The sequence below is a fragment of the Muscardinus avellanarius genome, assembly GCF_963383645.1.
Source record: "Muscardinus avellanarius genome assembly, chromosome: 8".
Taxonomy (NCBI): Eukaryota; Metazoa; Chordata; class Mammalia; order Rodentia; family Gliridae; genus Muscardinus; species Muscardinus avellanarius.
Genome location: NC_137794.1, coordinates 26,301,192 through 26,307,191, shown reverse-complemented (window position 1 = coordinate 26,307,191; position 6,000 = coordinate 26,301,192).

Genomic DNA, 6,000 nt, shown 5'->3' with positions numbered 1-6,000 from the left:
TCCTGTCTCAGCCTCCCAAACACTGAAATTATAAGCGGGCACCACCGTGCCTGGCTTTAATTTTTATATTTTGAAAGTGAGTTGCTCATATAATGTGTTTGCCTACTAGAACTAGATATTTTTTGAATGCTGAGGATCAAACCCAGGGCCTTGTGCTGAGCAAGTGTTCTACCTCTGAGCGACATCTCCAGCCCTTTTGAAAGATTTTGAGACAGGCTCTTCTTTTGTGTATGTGGCACTGGGGATTGAACTCAGGGGCATTCTACCTCTGAGCTATACCGCCAGCCCTATTTTGTTTTTATTTTGAAAAAGAGTCTCTCTAGGCTGATAAGAGTCTCATGACTTTCTGAGGCTGTCCTCAAACCTGTGATCCTCCTGTCTCAGCCTGGAATATAGATGTGCACCATGGTGCCTGGCAAGACAAGCTCTTGCTAAATCCCCCAGGCTGGCCTCAAACTTGCAATTCTCCTGCCTCAGATTACGGAATAGCTGGGATTACAGGTGTGCATGATCCTGAACAGCATAAATATCCTTATTTTAAAAAACAGAAGTTAACTGTGGTGGCACATGCTTGTACTCGGGAGGCTAAGGCAGGAGGATCACAGGTTTTCAGCCAGCCTCAGATACTTACTGAGGCCATCCACAACTTAGTAAGACCCTGTTTCAAAATAAAGAATAAAAAATAGGGCTGGGGGGTGTAACTTGAAGGTAGAATGCCCCTGGGTTCAATCCCCAGTACTGCAAAAAAAAAAAAAAAAAAAGAACAAATTAGAGGTAAACCCTTTTTTTGTTAGTTTTTTGTTTGTTGTTTGATTGTTTGTTTGGCACTGGTGGTTGAGCCCAGGGCTCTACCTTCAAGCTATACCACCAGCCCTTTTTTACTTTTTTTACTCTCTAGGTTGAAAGTCTCACTACTTGCTGAGGTTGTCCTAGAACCTGTGATGCTCCTGTCTCAGCGTCCCAAGTGCTGGGAATATGTGGGTGTGCACAACCACTCTTTGTGCTAAAGTTTATTTTTTAAAATTTGCTCTTCCAGAAAATCTTCATATAGAAACATTAGGTGAGCACAGGGGCACACACCTGTGATCCCAGTCCCTGGGAGACTGAAACAGGAGAATAACAGGTTCAGGGCCAGCACCAGCAATTTATTCAGTGAGACCCTGTTTCAAAATAAAAGGAGCTGGGTGCTGTGGTGCATACCTGTAACCCCAGCATTTGGAAAGCTGAGAGAGGAGGATCACATGTTTGTGATCAACAACTTAGTGAGATTATGAAAAATAAAAAGGGCTGGGCATGGTGGCGCACGCTTGTAATCCCCGCGCTTGGGAGGTGGAGACAGGAGAATAGCGCAGGTTCAAAGCCAGCTGTGCTGGCTTAAGAGACCCTGTTTCCAAATAAAAATACAAAACAATAGGTCTGGGAGTGTAGCCCTGAGGTAGAAGGGCTTCCAGGAACCCCAGTACCACCAATAAATAAATTAATTAATTAATTAATAGAAAGGGCTGGGATATAGCTTGGAGATATAATGGCCTAGAGTTCAACCCCCAGGAGCCTCCCCCCAAAAAGAAAAGTAAACATTAACTTAGAGATTGTATTATTGCAGTGCTGAAGATTGGACCTCAGGCCTCATATATGCTAGGCATTTACTCTATCTCTGAGCCATATCCCCAGCCTAGAGGCTGTATTCATTAGTGAATCACAAACAGATGTGATGAAAGGCTACTTTGATTTTAAACTTAATCTAAAATAGTAAGTTACCTATGGATGATTGAACATAAATGCCCATTAATATCATCCTGACGTGAAAAGGCACAGATAGGTCCCCTGTAGTCAGCATATTCTCCCTGTTGGTGTTGGCATAGCTGGGAACGCTCCGCCAGCCCCAGCTTGACTGGGAGGCACATGGTGGTGCAATTACATGACTCAAATAGTATTTATGGAGGATTTGCTCCCTAAACGGGGCACGGAGGTTATCTCAGCAATGGAGACGATGCTCCCTTGTGAAGCTTCCTCTTCAGCCCCTGCACCCCCAAGTCTTCCCTGCTTTAGCCCCTCAAGTCCTGCTTACCACCAAGCACGCTAGCGAGTCCTGACTTTAAACCCCACCCATCACTGTTGCAGCTTGGACCGCTGGGGAAGCCATGAATGCTGTCTCAGGGTTCCTCGCCCTCATTCCTATGCACAGGTACACACCATCACTGCTCATGCTAGTTTTCTAGGACTACTGTAACCAAGTACCATAAAGTAGGCAGCTTGAAATATAGACATGTACTGTCTCACGGTGTTAGAGGCTAGAAGTTGGAGGTGCAGGCGAGAGCAGCCAGTGCCCACTCCCATAGCACGGGGAGGTGCCCTCCATACCGCTCTCCTAGGCCCGTTTGGCCAGGAGTCTGCAGCCTCCCTTTTCTTGTGGCAGCACAACTGCAGCTTTCCAATAGCCTTCTCCCCACGTGTGTGCCTCTGTGTACAAACGTCCTCTTGGCATAAGAGTAGTGTGGGCCCTTCTCCAACATGACCTCCTCTTAACTATAGATGCAATGGCCCAATTTCCAAACAAGGCCATATTCCATGTACTGGGAGTCAGAGTCTTAACATTCGAAGTGAAGGGAACACACTTCGACTCATAACACTACCGTGCTATTTGCACAAATCATCATATAAAAATGGGATTTTATTGAACAAACTAACTTTAAAATATTTGGTGATTAATAGCTACAAAACTCTAAAATTCTAAGAAAGCATTCTGATTTAGAACAATTCTAGGTCAAAAGTGATATTTGTAGAGGGCTTGGATGCATGAAAACAAACCGAATAAGCTATTTAATTTGTGGTTATATGCCATTTCTCTGACAGTTATCAATGAAGCTGTCATGTATCTCTGGAATGTGGAGTATTAGAATTATTTATTTGAACATCATTCTTTCATAATTGCCTCTGATATTTTATTTTATTTTATTGTGACTGAACTCAGGGGCATTCTACTGGAAACTACACACCAACCCTATTTTTTAAATTTTTTAAATTTTGAAACAGGGTCTCAATAACTTGCAGAGGGCCTCACTAAGTAGTTGAGGCTGGCCGCGAACCTGCGATCCTCCCGTCTCAGCCTCCCATGTACTGGGATTACAAGCGTGTACCACCACACTTGGTATTGCCTCTGATATTTTAACAGAAAGTATTTCTGTCCACATACATGTAAGCATTGGTTATCAATACTTTTCCATTACCTTATTGCTTTGATAGGAGTTTGTTCTGATTCTCATCAGGACCTGGTTTGCATAGTCATCTAACCAGAGATATTTACAAATACTTAACTGTGTGAGGTTTTTTTTTTTCTTTTTTTTTTTTTTTCCTTGATCTCTTGCCTGCTTGGCTAAGAATACCAAGTATGTCCTCCGTGCTCACTTGAGGATGGCTTAGTCACACTAGAAAACCCCAGGCTCCAGTGTCACCTGGATCAGTTCAACACAGGCACTAACTGCACCGCCCTCTTTCTCCTGCAGAAGTTACAGTGTGTGTTACTCATCAAGGCAAAACGTAAATGTTTAGTGATTACACATGCTTTTTGTTTTCAACTCCCCAGATGGGATGATTTTTTTTTTACCTTTGTTTATTTGAGAACAACAAATGAATGCTGAAATGAGCCGGCTGATGCCAGCAATGGAGGGCTTCATTAGCACAGACAAAGCAATGCTTGCATTGTTACACAAATAATTAGAGAGATTAAATGAAAATAAACACTGAAAGGATGCGCAGAAGCTCTGGTTAGGTAATTATTTTAATTACTCAAGTGACTTCCACCAACCTTCATTATTAGCCACAGATCAAATGTAAATTGTTTTATGTAAGAATATCATCAGCTATAAGGAAAAATACCATAGCTACCCAGTGACTGTGCTTCCCAGCAGTGATACTTTCAAGCTTCTGCTTTAAACCGTGGTTTCCATTCCAGCCCCTGACAAATTCCATACATATTTTAAAAGTATGATGAGGTTTTGCACTTGGAAGTGTTTTGTCCTGATGTCATGTTTCAAATGGACATGCTTAATACTTTTTGCATTTTTGTATCTTCATTCAGATTTTATTATAAAGAATGTGGGTCCACATTTTGAGTCACTGAATGTAAAACAATATGGCATATTCAACCATTTGGATGTCATCTTTGTTGTATACCTAAGTTTGGGGTAAATTAATTTCTCTTCTTTACATAGATTCGGGAGACTCATGCACGCACTGTCCTTGCAGGTGGAGGCACTGATTAAAGGCATTTCCGGTTTCTTTTTAATATGTTTCATTTTGCATTCATGTGATAAGCATGATTCGTGGAGATCTCCTGGGTGAAGACATTCTTTTGAGCAAGTATTCCCTATGTTGATTGATTGCCTCTATGGAACATCAGCATTTCTGGAAAACATTTTACCTAACCTATTTCTTTCATTCTTACAATATATACTTAAAATAATACATCTTTACAATAATACTATATACACATTCTATATACACCTCCACTTTCCAGATGAAAAAACTGAGGCTTTGTGAAGCTTATTGACTTTTAAATGTTGCACAAGTAGAAAGTATCCCAGCTAGCCAGGTGTGGTGGCACACGCTTGTAATCCTAGTACATAGGGGGCTGAGACAAGAAGATCACAGGTTTGTGACCAGCCTCGGCAACTAAGTGAGGCCTTCTATAACTTAGTGACACCTTGTTTCAAAATAAAAAAGATAAAAATTGAACTGGAAGTATAGCTCAGGGGCAGAATGTCCCTGGATTCAACCCCCAGTATCACACAAAGAAAAGGAAAATATCTCAGCTAAGAATGAAGCAGGGGTATGCCTAAGTCATCTTTGGGAGTATCCAAGAACCTGGACATCCCCAACAGATAACGGAATTAGGCCAATCAGGGTGCAGATGCTAATGATAATAGAAAAAGAAGAATGATAGCACTTAATATGCTAGTTAACCGTTGTGTTCTGTGACATCCATGGCTTCTATGCACAAGCAAAATTCCCAAATTAAATTCCAAATTTGATTAGTTTTCAAAGTGTTCTGCCTCTGAATAGCTACAGTTGCTGGGGAAGACACTTTGGGAAATAGGTTCCATGGTATAGTGGGTCTACCCAAGGGATTCTCTTAACAAAGGTTAATGATGCTTTAAAAAAATGCTGGGCATGGTGGCGCACGCTTGTAATCCCCGCGCTTGGGAGGCAGAGACAGGAGGATCATGCAGGTTCGAAGTCAGTCGCGCGCGCTGGCTTAGGAGACCCTGTTTCCAAATAAAAAAAAACGTAAAAATAGGTCTGGTCTGGGAGTGTAGCCCGGAGGTAGAAGGGCTTCCAGGAACCCCAGTACCACCAATATATATATATATATATATATATATATATATATATATATATATATATATATATATATTGGTGCATGGTAGTCATGCATCTTAAAGGAGTACAAGATGGTAGAGACATACATGTATACATCGCTCAATTAGCCCTTCCCCCATTCCCACCCCATTCCCTCCCCACTACAATTAGGTAATCACTTGAATTTTACTCCAGCTAACACATTTCTCTTTGCACAAATTTTAAAATTTCAACAGAATGAATGAGACTTTAGGAACCTTTGTGAACGGGAGGAGGAGGATTGGCCCGTATGCATCTAAAAAGAGCTTTTTATACCCAGACATGGTGGTGGATACCTGTAATCCCAGGACTTGGAAGGCTGAGACAGAAGGATCATAGGCTCAAAGCTTGATAGCTTAGAGAAACCCTGTTTCAAAAAAAGGGAGGCTGGAGGTGTAGCCCCAAGTAGAATGACAGTGGAATAAAGAGAAAGAAGTAAAGAAGAGAGAGAGTGCACACGTGGGGGCGAGAAAGGCAGGCAGGCTGTACTAGCCGGGTGCAATGGCCCACATCTATAATCCCAGTTCTTGGGACCCTGAGACAGGAGGATCTCAGGCTCTTGTCTATCTTGAGGTAACTTAGAGACCCTCTTTCAAAATAAAA